We start from the raw sequence: 14,024 nt of genomic DNA on the forward strand, positions 1-14,024 counted from the left end.
TAGCACCTTTGTGGTTCAGCTACCCAATTTCGCTGTGCAAGAAACTGCACAATGACAATAAAGAGCTCTAAGTCTCTAAGTCTAAGTCTATATGGCATATTTATGCTTATATCCTTACTCTCATTCCCCTTATTGTATCTGTAACATGCAACTTCTGTCGATGCTGTGCTACTGGAAACTGAATTTCCCGGAGGAACCCACCCGAGGGATTAATAAAGTTTCATCTAATCTAATATAATCTAATCTAAACATCGTGCAGTTACTGGACTTTAAAATGCCTCTTTATGGTCCAACTTCTTCTAGTTTCTTCTGCAAATTTAGAGCACAATGACATACACCAGTATGTCATTGTGCATTGTGAATATATTTGTCAGAGAGTGCAACACTGACCCTAACCTGCACTGGATGTTTGTAATACTGAATCTGATGCTAATAGTTAATACTGCTGCAGGTCTGGGTGGAGGTTCTGCCACCAGCAGCTGACCTCCATCATACTCAGGACGTTGGTCCACTCATCGTCTTCTGGGATTTTTGTTGTCCTCCATATTAACCTGCTCTTTCTCTCTCTCTCTCTCCTTTGATTTGTTCTAAGTGCTGATTGGTTGCTGAAGCTTGATGGATGTGTATAAAAGCACGGCACCTTGGTCCTTCTCTCCTGCTACATGATCTCCATCAGCACCGTCATGTTTCTGTTGATGCTGTGGTGGAGGGCGTTACCCACAGTACTGTTCTGGTTTCTTCTTCTTTGGTTTCCAGGTCGAGTTTAGGGCTCGTGATCTTCTTCATCTTTTGTTTGTTTTAGCCGGGCTCTTTTCTTTGGGAGTATTTTCAATGTTTCCATTATTTAAAGCAGCGTTGTGGCATCTCATGTGCTGTGTTGCTTTGAGACATAAATTTAGGGAGCGTAACCACTCAACTGAAAGAAAACAGACCCACTCCATGTCCTGGAGCCCGACACTGTGGATGCAGCGGGTAGCTGTGCTTATGATAAACTCCACATGAGTTTAATGAGTCAAAGTGGTGGCCCCTCCCACAGCTGCTGGGTCTTTCAATAATCACCACCTCTAATAAAAAGGAGTTGCTTATTAAGGAATCGACTAATCAAAGTCTGTTAATGACTGTTGCTTCTACTCTGCGTACATCGAGACACAGTAAGGGATGCTCTTAGATCTGCTGTAGAGCAGATCCTCCAGGTTTCTTTTTCACTGTGCAAAATTGACAAGACGTTTGACATCGAGTGGTTTGAATATCAATAAACAGCCAGAGCGATAACACATCAGCTGGGTTAATGAATGTCACAGCCACGATACAACATATGGAGGAAGCCCCCCAGCTCCTATCGCAGGGCCACAGTTTAGGTTTCACAGTTAATTACAGTCACTTTTATTGGCATCGTAAATCATCATTACTATTAACAACTGTGCGCCTTTTATGATTTCTCACCTCACAGTGAAGCTGATTTAGTTACTGCGTTTGTTCCTGTCTCACACATGAAACACGTAACCGCTGCCACCAGAGCCCAGGAGGCTGAAAATACATCTCATCAACATGCAAATGTTGTAATTGATCAAAAGTGTGATTTAAATCCAATTAATTATGCAGCTAGGCTCATAAGAGCTCTGCTGTCAGCCTGCCAGGTGTGAAGCTACAGCACAGGTGGAGGCAGACAGTGACCACGTCACAGAGACAGCCGGCTATAGATCCTCAGCAAATGCTGTGTGTGTGTGTGTGTGTGTGTGTGTGTGTGTGTGTGTGTGTGTGTGTGTGTGTGTGTGTGTGTGAGGGAGAGATCCAGTTATTGATCCAACCTGCTGGACTATTGCATTTGGTCATTCTGGTCACACAGATGGTAAATAGGTCACATTAAAGCTCTTCTTTAGACTTTAGCCACACTCACAGTACAGACACAGAGCTTCAGCAGCCACCGTGGACAGTGTTGTGCGTTCACTAACTTTCCCACTTAGATGTGCAGACTGTTCAGATGACCACACACGTGCATGTTTATTTGTTAACAGCCTGTGTGTTATCCTCCATAAGGGCCTTCATAAAGTGTTTGTGAACCAACATCAGAGCTGGGAGAAAAACCCATCAGATTCATTATCGTGTAATAGAGACATGAAACATAGTCGATATAAAGTGGACAGAGCTCGTCCATGCATGTTCTGACAGACAGCACAAACAGCCGGTGACAAAGAGAACAGCGCCGAGCTGAACCAATCATGCGGCTGGGACAGAGCCAGAGAAAGAGCACAGGCGCTAATGTTTGGGCTGCTCCACACCTGAGTGTCAGTGTCATGCTCTTCTTCATTTACATGAGAACGATTCTTAAATAAGTACGTGTTTCCTGTTTGGCTCTATTTCAAACATTTGGACACACAAAAATAACAATTTTAGTTTGACTTTTTTGTATTAATCATTATTTTATGTCTTTGATTTTTCTTTAAAATGCAGCTCTACATTTTATCGTGTTCAACTTCTGACAGAAGATAAAGATTTAAACCTTTTTAACCAGCAGTAAAAAGAAACCTTTATATTTATCAGAAACTTACTTACTTTACTTACTTACATAATCAATTTACTTCATTATATTTATCGATAGTGACGTGAAAAACATATAATGCTGCTGGCGATTTTATTTATTTAGCACATTTCATAATAGCAAGCTCAATGTGCTTAATGCAGAGGATGAAACCATAGAAACCTGTGTAGGTTGATTGTGCCTTAAGGCAGTGAAAACAGACAAAGAATTATAAAACAATTATTGAGTGCAGGGCCCAGTGAAAACGTCTGTTTTTAAATGTATGCATATCCATGTGATGTCATGTCTGCTGTTATTTTTCATGCACTGACATATTTCTGGGGATCTGTAGCTGCGGTCTTATTCCCAGCTTTGCCGAGATTGTTGCACTCCTCTCGTTTGTCTGAATGTGACGACTTTTCTCTAACATTAGAAATCAGACAACAATTCAAAGCTTTTATTTGCAGGATTAAGAACTCTGACATGAAAGGAGTAAAAGTACAGAAAAGAGTAAGACAGGACAGTAAGAGTGTCAAATAAATGTACATACACCTGTCCTTCCTACTAACTGCAGCAGCTGTTACAGCATCTGTACAAGTCGGGGAAATGACACCGACAACACTCGCTCTACTCACTCGGCATTGTGTTAAGATCATCAGCGCACTATATGCGTATAGTTTGAGCCAAAGTTCATCTTCTACGAGTTATCCTAACACAACACAACAACTTACAGAATATCACAGAAAAGATCAGCTGCCATACTTCCACCACCACAGCATGACTCTCAATGCTTTGAGCACACTCGCTCAAACACCTAACACTCAGCGAGAAGGAGCAGCGGCTGGAGCGCAAACATGTGGATGAGGTGGGTAGGGTCTCTGCTGCTGCGAGTCTACACTCTGCCCTCTGATGGACTAAAACCTCCCAACAAAGCTTAAAGTAAGAAGAGGAGCTGGTGAGGAGAAGACTCTTCGCTGGAAATGACACAGTCTAATCACCATGAGGAGAAAAGGCTGAACACTGGAATAGGAAGGGAATCAGCCGGTCTGAGCGGCTCTGCGCTGACCCGAGGAGGAACCCGGTCACACCGAGGCCACAGCAGCTGACACTAACACTCCAAACCTGCACCTTTGATCGAGTCGTGCCAATCCCCTGCAGAGCCATAAACGTTACACAATAACGACGATAACAGCAGAGTGCGCAGAAGGAAAAACAGCCAAGTCCAAGTTTGACAAGAGTGAAGGAAGAGCCTGACTCTGCCTGCACACGGGGGTCCTTTAAAAACTGCCTCACACCCTCTGCTCATTCAACATGAAGAGTCTGCAGGTAGAAGCAGGTGAATGTGTCACCTCAGGATCAACCCAACACTCCCCCAAATCACGCGAATCCAAACGGACCCACACTCAGAACCAACAATCAGGGACACGCAGTTCAGACGCGCTAACTTACAGGATCCGGTTCCGCTGCACTCACAGTCCGTTACCGATCAGTGTCCGCAGACAGGTGAGTAATCCCCGCTGCGTGATCGCGTCTGCGTTTCACACGGAAACTCGCAGAAATCTGAGCGTGACATCGCTCCACGGCCAAAGAGCTCCGACTCCCTCACACACGTCATCCCTGCGCGCTTCCTCCGTGCGCGCGCGGAGGTCACGGCAGAACACAGCGAGACGTTTCACTCACCGTTCCTGCGCGAGCATGTCACCACATCCCCACGAGCCACGGTCACTCTGCTCCACTCCGAGCTCACAGCCACGAGCACCGAGGAGCGCAGACCCGCGGGGACGCGCAGAAGGCGATGCGCGTCCGACGCGGAGAGCCGGAGAAAGGGCCAGACAGGTGGAGGAGGCGAGGAGGAGGCTGGAGAAGTGCGCGCAGCCGGAGCTGAACTCAGAACATCCACCCGCTCCACCCGCTGCGCTCTGGTCCCTCCTCCTCAGGCCTCAGCCGAGGGAAGCCTGCCCCCCACTCACACCCCCACCTTCGTCACTTGACAAACGTGATCCGTTTGGTCGTTCCTGATGACGTGATCGGGCGAGAGAGACCAAGCCTGACCTTGACCTAACATGATCCTTACGGGTCAGGGGTCATAGTGGGACCGACTACCATGTGATCGCTGTCAATATTAGAGTGTAATGTTTCTTATTTTGTGTCTGTGGACAGTCTTTAAAAAGTGTTTGTGAACCAACTTTAAACAAACTCTTTCTGGGGTCAAAATAAACAAAGGCAGAAACACAGTTTTAAAACATTATTATCGCTTTGACCCTCAGATCAGTCGATTGACCTATGCTGACGTCACACAGCACACGCTCGTAGTTTCTAAGTTAAAAGAGCCCCCCACCAATCTATGATGAAGTTGACCTTGAAGACGTCGGTGGACGGAAGCCAAATTTTACGTCACTTTTGCACACAGAGCCTGCTGGGTGGAGGCGATAATTCGACCGGGTGGCTGAGCTTTTTGAACTTTGTTCCACAGAAAGGTGGAGGCTCTGATGTCACTTTCAGCCCCACAAATGATGCAAATTAGCATCCACAGCGATCGATAAACGTTTCATAGAGCTGAGCATCAGACAGCATTCAGCCTGCTGTATGGTGGAGCAGCTGTGAGTGCAGCAGGGCTTTCTGAGGCCACAGCATTTTACATATTACAATGGGCCTTAATTAGAATAACACTGAGAAATGTTTGTAGGTCACCAGAGGCTTTTATTTAACAGCAGGCCTTAGTACAGCCTCCTCTCATAAACATTTTCATGTCTTACTACATCACTGACAAAACATAATGTATCTGTACGGCAATGTTCCCTCTAATTTTTCATTTATCTTAACACACAAACTCCCTGAGCGGTCCCTTGGACAACTGTGAGCGACATTAGACGTGTGCACTGTGGTCACGCCAGCATCAAATCCATCCGAGTTACATGGTTTATTAAAATAATCAAATTACATAAATTTACATTTATGTTAGACTACTTTTAATTAACTGCTTTACCCCACTTACAATGAAAAAAAAATCTTGTTCATGACCTGTGTAGTATGTTAACACTATTGGAAGTAAAAATAACTTGAACTCCAATTTTGAAAACACAACTTTCTTTCTTTCTTTTTTAAATAAAGCTCTGACTTGTATTATGAGTATGAGTCTGTGGTCTGGGAGAGAGTCCTGTAACTCTCCGTCTGTAAAATACAGTATATAATGACCAATGTTGGGCAATTAATTATAGTTATAGTTCTAATTATAGTTACTTCTTCAAAAAAGTTACTGAGTTTTGCAAACAACAAAGTTTTTTGCAGCTGTTTACCTAATAAACATTAAACTGAAAATAAACATTTCAAACTATTTACAGAGCAATCAGCTGTTCTGCATCAAATTTGATGCCACACAAATTATTTGTGCCACTCCAAAAAATAATTTCTGTCCACTATGAGATAAAGGAGAACAACAGGCCTGACAACAGGAGATGTATCACTCCTGTAACACCTGTAACATTCAGCAGTCGCCTCATTGTTCTGACACACACAACAAAACTATTGACTACACTACACAATAACTACACAAGATTTGCGCTAAACGTCGCAAATCTCTCACATCTCCAAAGGTTGATTCTGTTCATCTGGACGTAGCGTTTTGTGGGAGAAACGTTTCGTCACTCATCCAAGTGACTTCTTCAGTCTCAGCTGACTGCAGGTTTCTTATAAACAGTACATTTGCATAATGACTGAAACCAGCCCACTGAAGGAACAATGGGCTGGGAGGTTAGTTCCTTAATCTTAATTATGCAAATACTCATGACCATTGATCAACAACCACTGACCAAAACCCACTGATCAAAGACCACTGATCAATGGCCATGAGTACCATTCACAGAGAGTTGGGGAATGGCTGCAATCACAACATTGTAAGATGGCGAAAGATGTACCCTTAGACCCCCTCCTCGATTCAGAGATGGTATTTCCCTTTTCACGTAAACCAGCGTTCTTCCCTGTCCAAGATGTGTACATCCTCATCATTGAAACACAGCCATCACTCCTAAAACGTCCCCCTTCCTAAACACGAAAAGCCATGTTGCCATATCATTTTTTGATTGGTCAACATGGTACATTTTTCGACCAATAGGAAAGGGTGTGGGGTTTTTTTGGTTTTGGTGTTGCTCACAGGTGGAGAGTGCTTTCAAGCGTTTTCCTTATAAAACGCTGTTTTTACCATTTCTTCCCGCAGTAAATATAAACAACGATAGCATTCAGGAATAAAACCAAACATTGCATATATTTTTATCATAACTCTGGTTTTACGTGGCCGATCAACACAATTTAAAAACTGGTATAAAGTCCACACTTTTTCCATCAATTGTTCCGTCTGTCCTGCTCACATCTCCAATGGTTGTACACGTTGTCATTAACGTGGCTTCACTCCACATAAGCCACGCCGCTTTGCTAGCTAAAACACCGTTGTCGACACATAAGGACGCTGTCATAGCCTGTCAACGAGGTTGATTAGCTGCGTATATATGACTGTGAATCGCATCATTGGCTGGACTATGGGATAAGGTGGCATCGTTCTAATCCCATACGGGAGCAGCCAGTCACTTACTGACTAACACTGCAAAACAGAATTGTTAAAGTTTTAATTTTAATTTCAATTCAGGTTAGATTTTTTTTTGTGCGCAACGCAGATTTCCTGTGCGCAGAGACCGTGCCAGCAGTGCGCAATTGCGCACGTGCGCAGCTTAGAGGGAACATTGCTGTACAGTCAGTTCATCAACACAAATACATTTGGATTGTTAGTGAAACTTTCACAATGATAATTCTTTTATTTACACTCTTTTATTGATAGTTCTATTCATTTTAAATGTCTTTAAATGTGATCTCAGAGACTTTATTAACAAGAAAACGTTTCAGGCAGCATTACCTGGGGAATGCACGTGAGCATCATTCGTTAATGTTTCAGATATACAACGTTTGAATTATTTGACCTCCAAATAATGAACCCTCTGCTCTTTAACATAGACTCTCTCCACTTTAACCTCTTACTGATTTCATATCCTGTAAACTTGTTTATTATTTTTGATGTATGGGTTATTTCCATTGTTTTAACTCCAGTTTTTTGTATTATTATTATTGTTGTTGTTGTTGTTGTTGTTAAAATGGATTTCAAACTGCGCAGTTGTAGATTTTTATTAAATATGGTCTATGAGCGGTTCATTATGGCCCCTAAGTCCTGCAGATTGTTGTACAGCTGTTGCTTTAATTATTTGTTAAAAAATAAAAACAAAACGATGGTAAGATAGATTAGGAACAGAAGGGGCCCACAGACAGCCCACGGTGCCCAGAGCTCTGTGTTACGGCCTTGTTTATGGGATCATTACTTTCTAACTGTGATGTTCGGGCCTTCTTTTTAAAATAATTCCTTCCATGTGTCAGAGATGGATAATAAAATAGGGTAATAAGATAAATATTTAAAGTCGATGATGTGTCAGTGACATATTTTTATTATGTCCATATATTTCTGTGCAGCTAATCAGATCAACGTCCTGCAGTGAAACCGGTTTAGCTGTGGTATCTTTGGTTTGTCAGTGATGCGAGGCCGCCGCGGTTTATTTCTGTTGTATGCATATAAAATGACTCAGAACAGCATCTCAAGGTGCTTCGTTGTGTGAGATGAAGACCTGATAACATCACGGAGTAAACCCACCAATCAACCAACCACTGTGAGCGTCACTCGATTACAGTGGGGACAAAAACACGAAGAAAGAAAGAAAACTCCTTTGAAACCTCGTTTAGAGACAGCGTCTGTCTGCTGATGGTTTGGGCCAAGACAAAACAATAAGAATAAGAATAATACATTTTATTTATAGGGGTCTTTCAAACCCCTCAAAGTTACCAAATGAAAAACATACACAAATAAATGGGAATAAAAAAAACATGTAAAACCATAAAACTATAAAAACTGATCAAGTAGAGAGACAGAAGGACCTGAAGACCATAGTATCAAAACATTCATGTAAATAAGCCCCAGGAAACGACACAAAGATTTTTATGTTTTATCTCTTATATTTGAATCCTTTATGGTCACAGAGCAAACTCTGTGTGTGTGTGTCCACACTGATGACGTGTTGACCTCAGTGAAGCTAAACTTTATTCACAGCTGGATGACGTTAACATTCAATGAGACTCACTGTGTGAGTCTTTTCTTAAGACTCAAGATGCTGATCTGTTGGTTTAAACTGAGTCTACTCTGTAATATCAGGTTATTTTCTAGGGACGGACGATGCTCCTGCATCATGTGTGTGTATATAAATGTTTAGACATCTTTGCGTGGACAGAAAATTGGCATGTTACTATACTTGTGGGGACCAACAGTCACTTATGGGGACAAAATGTGGTTTTAGTGTCAGGGAATGCATTAGAATTATAATAATAAAAAATCTGAAGCTCAGGCCTCCTTCTTCCAGCCACTCCACCCAGCTCTTCCAGGGGACACTGAGATGTCCCCAAACCAGCAGAGACGCATCATGCATGTCCCAGCTCTGCTCCGGGGCCTCTTCCCAGGTCGAAATGCCTGAAGCAGCTCACCTGCAGGGCACCCAAAGACACCCTGCAGGTGCCAGGAGGGCACCTTGTCAGGTGTCTCTTATTCCTTCAAATAATGGAGGAAAAACTCAACAAGCACATCATGTCAGACCCGCAGGCCTCTACAACGACACACATCATTTTCTCATGTGTCAAACTTTCCAGATACTGCATGACAATGATTTCCACCTTCAGGCCAAACTATAATAAACAATAACACTAAAGCCTAGCGACAAAGATCATCCTTCTCTGTCTGTCAAGATTTGACAAGTGGCGTCTGGTGCATGACAGCTGGATAGATGGCCCGAGGCCGAGCCGAGGTCCCACCCACTATTTTTCAGCGGAGATGGCAAACGATGAGAATGAGCAAAGAAACAATACCGACACAATCGTCTGCTCACTCTGAGCCAGCATGTGAAGAGCTGGAGTTACGCTCAGAGAAATGAGCTCTGTGGTCTCAAACTGGGCTGTGTTGACTTAAAGCTGGTCACAAACACATCCTGCTCACACAATTGTTAAACATCAGATATACGAATCAAAGTTTTTCTGTGGTGGTTTTATTAACTGTGCTTTAGCCCCGCCGAGCATCCTTCGTAGCACAAACAAGCACGTCCATCAGGTGTAAGCACTCACCATCCCTCTGAACTCTTTTGTTCTTGCAGATCACAACAATTTATACCTGCTTGCAGCAGGATGATGAGCTCTGAAGGCAGGTAAAGGAGCCAGAAGAGAGCACCTGCATGCGTCCCGGTCATCTCACAGCCAAAACTTTAACATCAGTCAGGAGACAGCGAAGCTTGTTTTAGGAGGAAAGCGTCTCGTTCTGCTGTCTCCGTCTCCCTCTCTCATATCCTGCCACAGATAATTTCTGAGCATGTCATCCTCATCATCATCCATTAAGTGCCATTCTGGTTCTCTGACTCTGATAACTCAGTCAAGATTAGACTTCATGAAGGCAGACTGACGCCTTGGTAAGTGAACACAAACTCCAGTTTGTTCTAAACAGAGGTTAGATTTAGTGCAGTTTATAATTTAACCTCTCTGGTTACAACTGCGTCAGCCTGACACACGAACTGAAGTAAAAGTGCATCATTTCTGGAGGATGGTGCATAAAACTAATTTAATAATTCTGTAATAAAATATTGATTTCACAATAAAAGTAAATTTCAGGATCTCAAAATAGGACACAGAGTCAGATTACCGGTTTGAAAAGTTTCCATCGACACGGGAAGAAACAGTTGGGCTGAGGAGAGGCAGGTACGTGAGGTCAACCACAGGTAAGCTTCCCTCCACACAGGTGTGTTTTCCACAGTGAATGCTTGTCTCTGTGACTGTGGAGGAGAGGGCTGGTACACTGGAGGAGGCAGATGGAGACAGCAGGTAAGTACACAGAGAGAACTTCAGCTGAGAGGCTTTTTTAAGGCTGGAGTAGTTACCACTCTGACACAGTTACCACTCTGACAACTGTAACCATCAGTGAATGGATGGAGAAGCTTCTCATACATGTGAAGGTGGCTGGATTGATGGAAGGCAGGCTGCTGCGCGGTGCTGTCATGTTTGCTGTGTGCAACAGGCAGGAAAGGATCTAAAATGCAGACTCACCGAAGGAATTTAACTCAAAACTCAGTTTTATTGCTGGACTCGAAAAGAACAAAACAAACTGGGAAACTGTCATGGTCCGTGGGAGTTTCCATCTGTGGCTGCTGGTCCCCTCTCCCCCCCTTTGGGGTGGAGCCTTCCAAATCCCACCTGGACCTTATTGCATGCAATCAGCAGGAGGGCTTCTTAAACCCTGAGCAGTCTACCATGCCTCACTAGTTCATTGTGTGCCATCCGGCGGTAACTTGGCCTCTAGTTTTCTTAAACTCATGATCTTGTTTTTTCCTGGTGTAACCTGATCTCTCCGTGTACAGAGGTTGACGTGGCTCGAACTGCCTGGAGTTTTCTCACCTACCTGTCCTGGTGATCCTTGGCTACTTCTCCTGCTCGGTTACCTGCTCCCGGCCTGCCTCGGCTCCCCCGGACCACCTCTCCTCAGTGCACTCTGTATCGGGCCTTTTAAGTAAGGACAATTACTATCTCCAGTCATCCCCCCCAGTCAATAACTCATAATCTCATTTTAATTATTGTTCCTCATCTCCTTATAGACCCTCCACGGTTCCCCCGTCCCCGTTGGTTCCCCCTCGTTGTTCCCCACACCTGTCGGCAGCTTGTCCCTCAGTATCCCTCCCAAACCTTTCCCTCTTTTGTGGCTTCCCGAGTTAAATAAAGCTTTTCCTGAACTGCTCACCTGTGAGTCTGCTTTTGAGTCCTTTCCCTGGGCAAAACCGTCAGGTTATGACAGGAAACACATGAACTAAACGGGCAGCTGGGCAAAACACACAGCAGGGAACGAGGAAGAAATACAAGAGGCTAGCGAGGGAAAACTCAGCTCGGACTAATCACACACAGACACATGAGGCCGGACAAAACACAATACACTAACCCAGTGGTTCCCAAACTTTTTTTGCTAGGCCCCCCTTTGTTTTACAAGAAAAATGTTCGCGCCCCCCACCACCTAACACCCCACCCACAAACACATCTTCCAACCACACACCCATATTTTGTTTTCAAACTCCATTGCGGTTTATTTCACACCTCAAACATTTAGTAAACAATTAAGCAAATACTTCAATAAATTACAGACCGTGAGCGAACAACTAGTGTTCTCTTTCAAGATGACTGTACCCCCTCCACGGGGCATGAGGGGTCACTGAGCGGTTTCGTAAATATTAGTAAAAGAGACCAGAGGTCAACGAAGTTCAACACGTGTGGGAGACTTTGGACTGACGTGGCAGCTTCCACCATCAAAGCACATTGAGAAGGAGGATGTTTGGGATGTCCACCGACGTTTAGAGTCAGAGCCAAGAAGCAGCCAAGCTGCTCTGTCTTCACATGGAGACCCGATGATGTTCTCAGACACCGGGTGTTTGGATTTTTATTCATTTACCATTAAATTAACCAACAGTAATTGTCTTATGCCTCTAATGTTTAAAAATTAGTTTAAAAAATGAATAGATTGAAAACACAAAAGTGTTACCTTAAAAGGAAATCCTGTGCAGACAAGCGAGCTGCCCTGTGAGGTCTGCACTGTCAGAGTGCTTGTTGGTGGGTTGGAGGTCAGCAGGCACCAAAATGGTTATGCTTTGGAAATATTGCAGTTTTAAAGTTTTAAAGCACAGAATGTGTGACCTCAGCTGCATGCATGAGAGATGAGCTCTGAGGAGGCAGTGCTGTCACGCCACATTAATGACGCACCACAGCAGGGGTGGGAATTCCAGGCCTCAAGGGCCTGCAGGTTATAGATCTCATCCTGGGTCAACACACCTGAATCAAATGATTAGTTGATTACCAGGCCTCTGGAGAACTTCAAGACATGCTGAGGAGGTCATTTAGCCATTTAAATGAGCTGACACATCTAAAATCTGCAGGCCCTTGAGGCCTGGAGTTCCCCACCCCTGTGCTCCAGCTTCAAAAACACATCTGCGTGTGGCCTGTCTCTCTCTGTATGAATGCTTTGGCGATTAAAGTCAAAATTTGAATATATCTATAGAGTTTTATGAGTTAGTCCGTCAAACACATGCACTGTGCACAATGGCAGCTTTCTGCTTTGCCTTCTGCAGCTCTTATCCGTCCACCCAGCTCTGGCTGCTTCAGCCTTTGTCAGCACTGCTGCTGAAAATGAAATTCATATTTGTGACCTGGCTGTGACTTCTTCAGAAATAGATTTCAGCTGGTGCAGACCGTGAGCAAACCACTGGCTGTCTATGGTCCATTTCACTGAGATGACTTCAAACACCAGAGCTTTCTGGGTCACAACTAATTCTTGTCATTTCACACCAGCGTTTCTACGACAGGTTTTAAGGTTGTGAGCAGCTCTCTGCTAATAACCACTCATCACAAGTTAGCTTCAGGCAGGATGAATATTTCAAAAGGACAGCTTTATCCAGTCTTATTCATCTGACTGTAAATAATGAATAGTTTAAACACACACACACACACACACACAACATATAAGGACCCGTTGGTGGACGCTCTGACCTGTAGCTACCCCACATCAGAGGGGAAACAGTAAAAGTTCAACAGCCCAGAGGTTTCCCTCCTAATTCTACCAGTTTTCTATAAATTCATACGCAGCACTACTCAGAGGGTTGGACTTTTCCTTTTTAACAGTGCTGTATGTAGTTAATCAGGATGTTCCCCACATATGACAAAACCTAAGCCAAACCAACATAAAAGAATCATAGACATAGGAAATAAATAAACTAAGTACTGTGTGCTTGGGTTATGCATACTGTTGTAAAGATAAAACATTCAGAATATGAGGATTATGGTATAAAATGATATTACTGTATTATAAAAAATAGTGACTGCAGCAGCACTGCTTTTAGCTAACGGTGTTCATTTGTCAGATGGATTTGTTGGTTGGTAATCTCAGAGATTCTCGGTGGGCTTCAGGTCTGTGGGAAATGGTTCTTTGGTTCCGGGTAATCTGATGTGGATCAAACCGGAGTCCGATGAATCCCAGCTTTGTCATCCTGGAATATCCATCAGGAAATCCTGCTGACTCAGCATGTTCACTCAGTCTGCACATCTCATTTTCTTTTCATGACGCAGTTTCCTAATGCTGCTGTGAACTTTGACCTTACCATCTGAAGCAACCCTAGAAACTGCCCCACCAGCAGTGACGACGACCTGGCCGAGAACTGTTCCAGCCTCCAGCCTGATCCACATCAGATCACCAGGACTTGGACTAAGTGACTGTCTGAGGACCCATCTTCAGATATGTTTAAGAAACTAGAGGCTGCTTGCAGTCAGGATGAAACAGCCTGAAATCAGCTGAAACACAGCCATGACTGAGATCATGGTCAAAGGAGCTTGCAAAGAAAAGCGTCTGGACTTC

At 43.8% G+C, this 14,024-nt stretch overlaps 1 protein-coding gene across 4 annotated transcripts in view; it reads right to left on the reverse strand.

Moving 5' to 3' along the window:
* The window catches only part of htr4 (5-hydroxytryptamine receptor 4), a 142,975-nt gene extending 138,526 nt beyond the window's left edge, over positions 1–4,449 (reverse strand). For 3 of the 4 annotated variants that reach the window (XM_084952654.1, XM_084952669.1, XM_084952677.1), the window contains exon 1: positions 3,968–4,139. The gene's annotated coding sequence lies outside the window, so the exon portion shown is untranslated. Of the gene's footprint in view, positions 1–3,967; positions 4,140–4,198 lie in introns of those variants that run through there. The other variant, XM_084952663.1, reaches the window with a different exon arrangement.
* Positions 4,450–14,024: the final 9,575 nt, after the last annotated feature.

This window comes from Perissodus microlepis, chromosome 2 (assembly GCF_051167445.1).
Source record: "Perissodus microlepis isolate ML-2025 ecotype Zambia chromosome 2, ASM5116744v1, whole genome shotgun sequence".
Lineage (NCBI taxonomy): Eukaryota > Metazoa > Chordata > Actinopteri > Cichliformes > Cichlidae > Perissodus > Perissodus microlepis.